The following is a 13,533-nucleotide window of genomic DNA, read 5'->3' on the forward strand; positions in this document are numbered from 1 at the left end:
GACTAGTTACAGCTGTTAGTAAAAAGAATTTACCTGTTGTTTCATGCATCTTAGGATGCCTGTGCTATTACCCGACCTGCCTGAGAATGGCCCGACACCATTCATATTGTATTGTACTCCATCAAAACCAAACATTTAATGGGTTTAATACCTGCATTTAGAGAAAAATTTTAATGTACTTTCTTGGCCCAATACTAAAAATGTCATATTTCTTTCAGAATTTAAAAACTTTGTAAGGATAGGACACACAGATATATGTTTATGCATGCATAGATGCAGGAAGCAGCAGAAGTAGATTCCTGTATTTAAAATGTGCATGTTTTGTTTAAAATGTAAACAAACTGGATCTGGCATCTCTCAAAAGTAGGCAGCTTCTTCTCAAAAAGTGCCTTATGTTAAAGTTACAAATGAAAGGTGATGCTGTACTTGGATTTTGTATCTAGATGCACTTGTTTAGCTGTATGATAAAAAGTGACAGATAAAAACAGATGACATTTAGGAATTTGACAAACACAAACTGAGTACCAGTCATATTTTCAAAAGCACGCCAAGCTATTACTAAAATTTGATCTGGGCTTCAAAGTTCCTTTGGCATTTTAGAAAATTTGATGTATCACACACATATGCACAGTGAACTGAGAAAATCACCCCCGAGCATTGTCTCCCCAGACCAATTTAATGCTGTGTCATCATTGCAAAACTAAGCACTCAGCTGGCTCCTCCCTTCCATTAGTAAAATGTGCTCCTTTTTCATCTAATACAGCCATGGTTACACAGTGTGAGAGCATCCATCCATTCAGACTACAGCTCTGTGCACCTCTTACGTGCCATTTCCAAAGACAGCTTAGCTCGTTCACCTACTCTTAACAAAACCAGCCTACTCAAAGCCTCTGTCTCTTTTGAACGTAAGCCTTGTCATTTCTGAAAATGGAAAAGCCGTAAAGTTAGGTAACTGACATTTTTAAACTTATCCCCATTCAAGATTAGTCTTTGCAAATAGAAAAGGGGATACACAAAGGGTGGGATTCAGGCTGCAGATAAAGACATTTGGGTGCCTGCAGTAGGTGATGTCACGCCAGCTATGTGTGCAGGCTCCCTTTTTACAGTCTAGGGAGTCATAAGTCAGCAGAATCCAGAGTTAACACAGCAGCTACACTTGTTGATGTGTCCAAGCATGAAAGAATTCACTCTACAGACACTTTTGATGCTGTTATTTAGGTCTTCCTTGAGAGCTTGGATACCCAGCCTTGATTCAGCTTCTCAAACATAATCAGCTATGGCCACCTGCCATCCCCAGGTGATCCTGCTGGACCTCCACCGTGGGGAAAAGGACTCCTGTAGGTCCTTGCCACATCTGCCAGCCCTGTTCTGACATCTCAGAGACTGTGATAAATCAAATGACACTAGGCGTCTGTGTTCAGGTATGTGAACCCAGCCATGAGCTGGTACATGAATATCTAAATTTAAGTGTCTTCATCAGACTGACTCCCAAGCAGATTGTTCTTTCTATGCTAACAAAGACTGCCATAACAAAAGAAGGGAATAGAATGATGGCATGGACAGGCAGACCTATTTTCCTTCCAAATGCTACAAGTATTGACCAATAATACTGATTTGGGATACAGCTGTTTGGCTGTACATGCCCCAAGTGAAACCTCAGCATAATCCCTCTTTTTATGACTACTACCACTGACTTGTGTGCCACAACTCTCACTCATATTCAGTCACAGTAGAAAGAAAAACAACCATACCAAAAAAAACGAAACAAGAAAACAGAAGAAATCTGCTAAAGTTTAACTTAAACATAAATTTTTAATTCTGTAATTCTGCAAATACAAAATTATTTTCTTTACTGGTTACTTTACTTTTAATAGGGAAAAATGGAACTGAAAACTGTAACACTATTCAGCTGACAGCATGTTCCTCTGAAATTTCAGAAACATCAGACTGGAATTGTTTTTCATTTAATTTACGGTGAAGAAGGACTCAGGTTTAAATCTAAGATCCATTTCAACTTTAAACTGCATTTCTGCATGCCTTCTTTTAAAAATAAAAATATACTGCCCTATACTCCAAAGCTGTAATTCAGAATTGGTACAATGTTAATCATCTGGGAGGGTTTATGCAGAAGAAAAAACAGGCCTCAACATGACCTGCAGTTGTTGATTCCTCTCTCTGAAGGTTTCACTTCCAATTTGTAGTCCTGTATTAATTACCCTGTGGAGGAATGCATTTGTCTACTGATATTTGTCCCCTGAATGGGAGAAGCAGAGGAAATCTGAAATTTCCTATACATCTGTATATCTAATTTTAATTTAAATGGACAATGTATCATCATGTATTGGAACTCTGGCTGACACCAATATGAGAAAAAAAATTCCAAAATTACAGTGTATGAAATCTGACAGTATAGCAATAATGTGGCATAGAGTAATTCAGTCAGAAGAAAACATTTTTATCTGAAGTGCTTATAAAACAGAATTACCTGGTGGTAACTGGTGATATTAGCCTCAATGTTATACTGACTGCTATGAGAGATGCCAGAGAACTTATCTAACTTTTGACCATGAATATCGCATCACTCTCCACAAATGCAGACATGAGTGTCCCCCCTCATTTCATGTTAACCAACTTTTCTCATGTATCTGCTTATCAGCTATTCAATATGTTTGGACACAGCAGCATTTGCAGCAAGAACATAACCATTTTCCCAGGCACGGTTCAATGAGAGATACTTATTCCCCGTTCAAGTGGGAGAGAACTGATTGTTGGAGTGTTACGCAAGTTGGAGTGCTATGTTCATATTCACCAGGAAAACTTTTAGAATATTGCTAATATGTATAAATACACGCATGTAGTATTAAAAAACAGAGTATAAACACATTATAAACCTTCCTGTTAATTATAACCAGAGTACCCAGTAACCATTTGCAGTAACATTTAACAAAGGATAGCCCTAAAATGAAACTTATAAGACGTCCAACTATAGTGACACCCAAAATGCTTATTTTTCTCTCTTAATTAATTTTGTGTGCTTTAAATCACTGTGCAAGTCCTATCACTTTCACATGACAAAATTATAGGTATTCTGATTACTTAACATATTTTTGTGTATAGCTTAAAATACAGTTTTGTTTCTGCCTTCTCCCGGACATACTGCATTTAAACGTTTTGTCTCCAAATTTAAAGGAACCAAAAGACCAGAGACAAATATGTAGAAATATTCTTGAAAAGAGTAACAACTATCAGCGGAGTATTGCACTTTTGCTATTATAACAGTTTTAAACTATGAATGTGTTTTTATATAAGAACCTGAACTTAATGTGACATTTTTTACGTTGACCCCCTTCCTTGTGCGTGTGTGTGTATATGCATGATATGGCCTAAATAATTTGTTAGCATATACCGCATTAAATATATATACGGGAAATGCCAGTGCAAACTATTGTGGGAAGGACTAAAATGATTATGTAAACACACTGTGCAGCACAGATGAGGACCTGGAATTTGCTCTGTCCTTCAGCCCTAATCAGCATAGCTCCCACTATTGAAATCCAGTATCTGAAAAAGTGTTTGACCACAGTGCTTTGGTTTCACAATGTGGATATGTATATTAAGCTGTCTTCACCGAATTATATTCCTTCAGGACATGGCACAATAAAAATGCATATGTCTGAAATTTCAGATCAGCTAATTTTGAGTATTTATGGCCTTCCTGTGGATTTTCTGTGGGTTTAACAATAAAGATAATTCTTAGCATTCAGATAACTCTTTTAATCTTCAAAGAAAATGCAAAAATTGCTAATCAGTTTTGCAGTGTTTAAATTAAACTGAACTTTAAAAAATATAAAAGCTATCCCCAAGAAGTTTCTAAACCCTTCTTGCTGAAGTGTTAATACTGTAAATGTCAACAATGTACTTTCGTGCTTCTGAGACTCAAATTATAACGTTCAGTAAAGTATAAACTATCCTCATGCATTTGTGTGCCATTCAATTCAAAAGTTAATGATAACTGCTTCAAATGACAATATTGTTAGCTGCAGAACTTCCTATAATTGTTAGAAGAGCTTTTCATCGCAAGCTAATCCAGTAACGATAGACATACCCATTGTATAGCAATTCCTATGCATGTGAAAAAGTGGTCACAAAAGTAAGGGAAAAGCTTATGCACTGCTGTCCCCAGCAAACAGCAGTCACCTCGTTCCCTTCTTCAAAACTCTGTGAGTGAGATTCAGCTTTCAAATGAAGGCAATCACGATTTAGACACTTAAATTTAGGTGTCGACATATGTTTTAAACTCCCGGAGGAGATGGTCAAGATTCAGTCACATCAGGTAGCTGTGCACAGGGTCTAGACAGCAGTTGAGTTGAACATCTGTAACATGAACATTTTAAGGCGAAGCCAAACCCTTCTTCAGGCTCTATCAACTATATTTAGTGCCCCTCCCTTGACCACAAAGGGCATTTAGTCATGTAGCTCATATGTGGATACTAAATAATCCATATTAGTCCGAGACCCCAATCCCACCCTGAGCCAAATGTTTACAGCAGTTCTGTCCGGACTAAACTTTAACTTTTTCCAGGAACAAAAAACTCAAATCTGTGCTGCTAGCAGAGCTGTCTGAGTAAAAGTGAATAAGTAAAGTTGGCAAAAGAAATTGACCCTAATTTCATGTAGTATTAGGAGTGAAATTATAAATAAATTCCCAATCCTTTGGGAGCTTCAGCCTCCTTTGTGGGATTTTTTCATATTAGTGATTTAGATCCTTGCAAAAAATCACCTACTTATCTTAATTGATGAACACAGCACGGGAAGGATATTCATGGCTAGTACATTACATTTGCCATTGCAATGGCAGCAAAGCCCTCCCCTAAGAGCAGAAACAAAGTTGGCTGCTGCTTCTGGTGTGCAATTGCTTGGTCAATTCAATTAATCCTCCTGCTGGCTGCCAGCATCCAGCTATTGCCCAAGTGATAATCCACAACCTCATCTTTTCTACCGAGACTCACTCATTTACAAAAATCAGTATTGAACACTTGCAGTTCCACATATGTGAGATGGCTGACAATGTTTATTAAGGATAAAAACAGCATTGTGTAAGGACAGAAGCTAAATGACAAGCCATTCACTGCTGCCAGTTCTCAGTTCTTCTGCCATCAGACTGGCATGCACTGGGGTGATGGATTGAAAACAGAGAAAAACGATGACACATTTATAAAGCCAGTCAGCTTGTTTAAGTTAGTCAGATGGGATGAATGCGTTCAGTCCAATTTTTGCCACATATCATTTCTAATAAAGAGGTTAGGAGGTGTGTTGGCCAGTAGCCAAATCTTGTCAAATTTGCCCCCTCCTCCTTTGCTAGTGAAAAATACCTTGCAGGCACAGAGCACCAGCAACTAAGCCAAGTCTTGCTGTTCCTCCTCCCCCTCTCTCCTCGACTGCCTTCAGGGCTTTAATGGCCCTTTTCCTAATTTTTGGCAATCAAGTCAATATGGGAGTTTGTCCTCTCCTGTATTTTTCTTTGACCTTTGTCTAGATCTAAGCAGAATTTTTCTGACAACTACTCTTCTAATGAGGGTACCTTGATTATAGGCATTACTGTGATTTCCCTCTGAACCAGCATATGACATTTAGCTTTTCTTACCATTATTAGAGCTAGTCAGTTATCACAGTTATAACCACCTCTCAGCAAAGCCATCTGCTTTCCTGGGGAAGTCATTCTAAAGGATCACTGTGGGCAATAGATATTCATGGGAAGCAACAGCGGTAGCTTGGAACAAGAAAGACACCTCCTCTTCCTCATTTGCCGCCCCTCATTTAATTCAAAACTTCAGCTTCTTAAAAAAAAAAAAGTCAGAAAATACTGCTACATAATTTTTAAATTGAAAGTCTGGAGACCAACCTTCTTCAAGTCATGAAAAGAAAAATATGAACGGTTCTGACTATTCTCCTGTGTACACACATGTGTGGCCAGCTGGCTGAAATACGACTGTCCTCTGATCTCAGACACATGAAGAACACATACAAAATGTGGTCAGTTTGCTACGGATAAGCACAAGCATACAGGGATAAAATCAGAAAGGCCAAGGCACGATGTGAAATAAAAGTAGCAGGGAGCTTTAAAGATAACTATAAATCATTGTGTAATTGCATTAGCAGTAAAAGGAAGAGCAAAGAAAAGGTTGCTCCCCTGCTCAGTAGTGAGGGAATAATATTGACAGATGATGCTGAGGAGACCTAAGGCTTAATGGTTTCTTTTCTTTGCATCCGTCTTCACTGAAATGGTTGATTGCAAGCAGGTGGCCAGCACAATTGATACTGCCACCAATAACAAAAAGATGTCCAATCTAACAGCAAAAGAAGTAGCTAGAAATGGGTTAAGCTAGTTGAGTTTCATCCAACACACAGCTCTCTGGGGACTAAGTCTCAGACCTTTTTCAGTAACCAGGAGAACTTGTTGAAGACAGCTAAAATATTGAAAAACTAGAAAATGTCAAACATCCTTTGCCTGAGGAGAATTACAGACTCATCAGCTTAACTTCAGTCCCCTCTGAAACAAACTATTGGTAAGCACAGAGAAGATAATCGGATGAGCAGTAACCACCATAGATTTATCAAGAACAGAAGTGGTCAAGACAGTCAGATTTCCATCTATAACACAGTGAACAGCCTCGTGAACAGAGCAGAAACAGTACATCCCAGGCTAAGAAAAACAGCTATGGGATGGATACGATAGCCTGAACCAGGCAGTTCCTACAGAGCATCTAGACAGGAGCTCTCAGCAATTCACAGTCATGCTAGATGGGTGGATCAAGACATTTTCTACATGGAGCTCTCTCAGAATTTACTCGGGGTTTTCACTATTAATTAGGACGCTATTGAATCTGCAGAAAACCCAAATGAAGGAACTTTGAGGGAAAGGATTAATGATTCAAATGTTCTTGAAAAATAGAGCAGACTTCAAAAATAGAATTAACTTCAATAACAACAACTGGAAGGTAATTTACATAGTTGGAATAATTAAGCATACCAATTAAAAGTAGGGGAAAAAATCTGTGAGTTGCCTTTTCAGGAATGGATCTGGAAGTTCTACTGGATAACAGATACTTACGAGTCAACAATGTCAAGCTGTCATGGAAAAAGACAGAGTGAGGACATAACAGCAATCTCCAGATACATAAGGAGGAAAAGAATAGTTTTCCATCTCTAATGCAAATAGTTGGTATTTAAACTGCAGCAAGAATAATTGAGACTAGATACTGCGGGAAGAGGAATTTTCTAATGAAAAGGTCGTGGAAAAGATTGTCATAGGAAGTTTTAGAGTCTATATCATTGTAAACTGAAAAAAAAAACAGGATGAAACAAACATCTTGCAGGAATGGCATACCCAGGAGATCCTACCTTGGAAAAGTGACACGATCTCTCCTCTAGAACACTGCAACTACATAGAAATTTTACATACATGTATTTCCTATGTACTGATTCTTCCACAACAGAGAAACATAACAGGGACTACATATTAAAAAAAAAACCAAACAAACCAAACCCAAACCTGCCCACCACCTCGAAATTAAAGAAGTACTTCCATATAATCAGACAGTCTTAATTTTCTTTCTCCTTCAACAATCACAGCCTATCTGCCAATTAGAATATGTGATAGTACTTACTGTCTCTCTGAAGTTCCCCCCTCCTCAAATCCCACATGCAGAATAGATGCATGAGAATTTCAAAAACCTTTAATGAGCTACAACACAGGAGGGCTGTAGTTAAAAAAAAAAAAAAAAAAAAAAAAAAAGGAGGAATAAAGGTGATAAGGTGATTACTGTAAGTGCCCTAATACATAAAGAATAGAAAAACATGCTCATTTTTATAAGAGTTATATTAAATAAGGCTATTAAAGTAGGCAGCAAAATACAAATGAAGATGAAAAATGAAAAAAATGCAGGAGAGAAAGTAAATATTATGCATATAAGCAGGTGAAATGCAAACATCAATTTGAAACCAAGCGACACTGATGAAACTAAAGGAGACATCAGAATAATTTCCTCTAACCTGGTGGAATCTCTCCTGTATTTCACCCCTACATTTCCTCATCCCCTGACCATCTTGATTCATCCTTTGTCTTTCCAAAGGGAAGATACATCCTCCCAGCACAGTATCTCAAACCTGCTTTCTTGGATCTTGGAGTAAACAAGTGAAAATCTTTACTTATTTAAAAAAAAAAAAATCTGTAAATTACCACCTTACTTACATTTCAATGGAGCTTTTAGACTACTTTGCATTTAGCAGTCTGCAGTATTTTGGGGTGGAGGGTATTTTTTTAAAAGATATGTTTCAACCAGAGGCAAATGTATCAGATACATTAGGCAGTATAGATCCTCCCATCTCCGAAACAAACACTACCACGACTGAAATTTTCTTTCCTTATTTTCATGTCTGATCCAAGGGCCAGTGATGCCAGCAGTGGAGGATCACCCAGATGGACAACTGGGACTGTTATCCTGCTGGAACCATGTTGTATCAAAGATCATTGCTGTCTGTAAGCAAAATGGAATTTAGTTTTTCGTTTGCATTAGAAAGCAGGCCAGAAGAGCTCATATATCTATGACAACAGATCCCTGATCATTAGATTAATTTAGCTCTAATCTCCTATTTAGCTCTTTTACTGGACTGAAGTAGAAAAGAAGAAGATCATGACATACAGCTGTTGCTGCAACACAACTTGGGAGAGCTCCTGCTTCCATCCCTCTTCACTTGAAGACTACTGGTTTCCTCTCTCAGACAGGCTTTCTTGGATCATTTCTTCCCCTCGTTTTTTTTCCTAACCAAAGAGCAATGCCAGAAAGCAGCACTGGTGGGTAACATCTGAATTCTGCAGTTAGATGTGTAAGGAGCAGCTGTTCCTGTACGTGCAAGAAACTAATGACACAAGCATACCATATATCAGATGCTACCATATATCATTCCATATATCAAGTCAGTCATTCCCAGACACTGCAGGCAGTAACTAGAGGTCCAGCTACAATACTGTCATCAGCTGGTCGAGCTGAGCCTATCCAGCATCTACGTTCCTCTAGCTGAAGTGTAGTAACAAAAGTGGGTATAGAATTCTGCCACTAGCTTTATTTCAGGTCCATTATTCTGTGTTTCTAGAGTTCTATATATAAAGTAGCCTAATTCTGAAGTTGGAAAATGAAACCATCTGGAGTGACAAAAAAATACAATAAAAAACCTCACAAAGCAAGGGATTATGTGAATCTCATACACTGAAATTGAAAGAAAGGAAAAGAATAAAACCACAAACACCAATAGAGTATATAGCTTATAAATCACTATCTTTGCTCAGGACCGACAAATTTGCACCCATGACACCTCTTAGGATTCAGTTCTAAAATCTTGCTGGGTCATAGCACTAAGTGAGAGCATAAATCTACAGCATGGCCAGAAACAGAGTCAGGTTTCTTATAACCCATTAAAATGCTACAAAATAAAAGTTCCAGCTGTGGGGTGGAGGGGAGACCTATCTGCCTCTCCTAAATGCATTATTAGGTGTCTTTCTGGTTAGTCAAATACTTGCTGCTCTGTCTAAGGATTAGAAAAAAGAGTGGGTTTAGTGGTTTATCTTACTGTTAAGACTCCTGTAGTGCAGTCTGGAAAATGTGATGGGTTTTCAGTTCTGTTCAACTCAGCAACAATAAGTTCACCAAATTAGTAATTATGGTACTGATTTTTTAATTCTCAAATAAGTATTTGCTACAGCAACTCTACCACTAACAGCACAGTTTATGTGACATCAGAGGACATACTGCTGCCTTATCCTAAAGTTCTTGGCATTCTAAAGTGAAACACAACATACCAGTGCTCTTACTTAGAAATGAAATTTCTAAGAAAGTGCTGAACTCATATGATCTGCAAGACACCTTAAACAAATTTGTAACTCAAAATATTATAATGATCATGTAAATCATATTTTTAAATACATTGCAAAGGACTAGGCCAGACCTTGCTCAGTACAATGTCTTGAATCGCTGTAGAGGAGTAATAACAGAAAATATACTTTTAGTATGATGTCTTAAAATCTCTATACTTACAATGCGTAGCCAGAGAATGTGAGGAGCTGTGTTTAAAAAACTACCTCAGCAACTATTATTCCACAAAATTTACATATCTCCTGAAGTCAGTATTTTTATGAAGTAGAGCTGGTCTGAAATGTTTTTTTACCAAAGCTCAATATTCTAATGATTCATTTCTGTGTTCTCTTACAAAAATTGCTGCCATTGATTTGTTTTCACGTCCTGCACCCTCATCCATTATATAAAAAACCATTGCCAAAAACAATGCTACAAATCTCAGTGAAACCAGAATATCCCTTGACAAGCAGACTCCATCTCAAAATAAGTGAGAATGAGAAACACATTGCTCTGATTTTCTGATTCACAGAGGAATTTTTTTCCCCCTCTTTTACAGGCTGGGAAGGGGGTGGAAGTTTTATCAGAAAAGATTTTACACAAGTCACTTTAGAAAATAGTTATATTCTGAATGTTTGCAGTAATAATGGATTTAGGGGTAATAGCTCTTATGAAAGCTGTTAAGAACATCAAAATACAGCAGCATCAAAACTAAAGCCGAACCTTTGTGTTATTTTGAAGGCACAGGTAACACTTGGGGTATGTAAGAGACAAAACTCCTTATCACAGTATGTTGTCTTTTTTCCTAAAAGATCAAACTGCTTGATGAAAATATTTTGCTTAAGGGGAAAAAAGTTGGGGTTTTCCAATAAAAATATTATGGTCTCTCTGGGAAATCTGGAAAGGCACCAAGAGTGTCCTGCTGTTCAGCCCCCTACTCCATCTGATACTTTAACAGTTCCAGATGGCCTTTACTACAGGATGACCTCCCATCTATTCTTTTATTATGACCTCTGGGTCACAAATTATCTATAGGATACTGCTGTCATTCTGTAAGACAATGCTGTACTCTTTCATCTAAAGAATAAAGATGCTTAACATTAAAACTCATCTTTGTTAGGCTGACCTTCCAATGATGATCAAACCAGACAGTTATTCCAATCAATGTCATTGCTGGAGAAAATATGTTTCATTTTTTGCAACATTGACATTAAGAAACTAAGGCATGATTTTAAATCAGATCACTTCTGCAATTCTACTTGGCGAGAGAGCATAGCATGTTATACTCATTTAAAATATTAAAAATATTGCTGCAATGGTTTTGATGAATTACATTTTTTAGAAGGATATGGTGGTTTTTATTTTTTTTCTAAGTTGTTGATGAGGTTTTCATGTAAACTTAACTGATAGGAGGTAATAAAACTTTATGCAGGTTTTATTAATTATTTGTCTTTATCATCATAAATGGAGCACACTGAACTTGCATAGGAAAATATAATAAATAGTCCCAATGTACTAAATAAAGTAATAAGGTTAATTTCTTTCCTGCTGTCAGTAAATTCATGTTAGCAGTCTCTCGTCAGCTTGACATCAATTAATGATTTTAATTCCAGACTCTTGTCACAGTACTCACCACCCTTTCGACTAATTAAAATGGATGATGCATGATGAAGGGAAAACACAAGACTTCTGTTCTTGTTGTAACATTTCTATTCATTAGTATACTTTTACAACAAAGGGCTTGTGGCTTTAATGGTGCTACAGAAAGATGAAGAGAAGTTTATTATATGTTGGAGATAAAGACCCTTATACCCTTAGGAAACATATAATACAGGAAGCATTTTATGGAATGACCGAATCCTTCAGGAAAAAAATATCGATGTTATTTTATCTACTAATGAACAGACAGAATGTTTCACTCAAAACTTAGGAAAAATCATTACGTGAACAACACCCACTGAAATCATAGTCTTGTTTACACTCACACAAAAAATGCTGTCAGCCTACTGAACGATCTCCAAAAGTAACAGCAAATCTGCCCGTACAGAGACAAATGCCTGACCCACCTCCCCAGGCAGCATCTCTGTAAGACCAAGACCCTCAGTCACCTCTCCTGCTCTTTCTGCCATACTCCAGCAGCTGTAGCCGCATTGCCTCCTACGTCCAACCATGCAAAGCATCACCCCAGTGTCCACTAGAAAAAGAGTTTGCCCCCCGCATTGACAGCCAGGCGTTAAAGTTTGCTCTGCTGTACAAAGCCCTGGAGGGGTTTCCATCTGGGCACAGGGTCATGGAGGACTGCAAGCCCCCACCCAGGGAGCCAGGCCAGCAGCTCCCCATCCCAGCCCCAGCCCCACCTGTGCCTGCACCCGGGACACCTGCATGGGCACGGAGAGCAGTAACGGCGGAATTAGGTACAGCTAATTCCCTTTGAGACCTAAGGGAACAAAAGGTTATGTTTTCCAAAACAGAAAGGGGGGAAACAAGCAAAGAAGCAGGTTTCTGTTCCAGATGACAGATATACATGGGAAGGTACGAAGTGCAGTACTGCTTTGCTGTGTGTTAACCATCCTCCAACAAGAATAGCACAGACTGGAATTGTATGGCTGCTTTTTCAGACCAGAGGAAGCCCCCGGCTCCAAAAGCCCCAATATGACTGCTCCGTCATCCTCCCAGTATTTTTGGAGCCTCTGTCACAGTGCTTCCACCAGTACAGCTCTTTAATTCTCTGCCAAAAGGTTTCTCCTTATCTTCTCAAGATTGATCCTTGCAACACAGGTGTTTAAGCACCTGATTTTGCATCCATTTCAGTAGAAGTTGAGGAAGAATACAATACTAAGATTAAAACACTTTAATCATAACCCAGAGATTTACAGAACATTAGTAAAGCTCTTAAGTCAGTGTATTAACCAGAGGAAATATCCTGTAGACTCTTCCTTCAAGAGGAGGAAGTGCCTCTAGAGGCGGATTAAAGCGTAAGCACTACTCGTCCATAGCTGGGATCACATACTCTGAATCATGAGATTACATTACAATTGGAACTTTCATCTTTTAAGCATTATCTAGCAGTGAACCATGCTGAATACAGCTGAATTTCTTGAAAACTTCACAAAGAAGCATGTTTATTTAATTCCTCCATTATCTACTATCTGGGTACAAATAGTAAAGTTGTTTGGGTTGGGAAGCACTTAATTTGCTAGAGGAAGTCAGTCCAAGGCTGAAGACAGGGCCAGCACGCACGGCCTTGCCAGGCAGGTGTCAAGAACTGCACGTGCCCAAGCTGAAGAAGGGCAGAACACAGGCAAGGTTCCTGATTTGCTGAAGATTTATTTTGTAATGAACACAGCTGCAGGGCAAAAGAAAAACAAAACAAAACAAAACAAAACAAAACAAAACAAAACAAAAAAAACCACCCCACCAAAACAAACAAACAAAAAAAAAACCCACACCACAGAAAAAGCTCAAACAATGAGACAAAAATATCCAAGGAAAAATCCATGGGTGAAAGAGGGAGAGACGAAGGCATCAGAACCTGCTGTTACAGCAGTGTCTCTCTCCAGCAAGGACCATCAATAAAAAGTAGAAGACAAAAGCAGTACGTTTTCTGAACAGTTTTGTGTTCACA

General features: G+C 38.3%; 1 protein-coding gene across 1 annotated transcript in view; it reads right to left on the minus strand.

The window, feature by feature from the left end:
• Positions 1-13,533, minus strand: part of PARD3 (par-3 family cell polarity regulator) — a 411,749-nt gene that overhangs the window by 101,481 nt on the left and 296,735 nt on the right. The gene's annotated exons all lie outside the window — the stretch shown is intronic.

This window comes from Athene cunicularia (genome assembly GCF_003259725.1).
Source record: "Athene cunicularia isolate RWA chromosome 2 unlocalized genomic scaffold, athCun1 chr2_part1, whole genome shotgun sequence".
Lineage (NCBI taxonomy): Eukaryota > Metazoa > Chordata > Aves > Strigiformes > Strigidae > Athene > Athene cunicularia.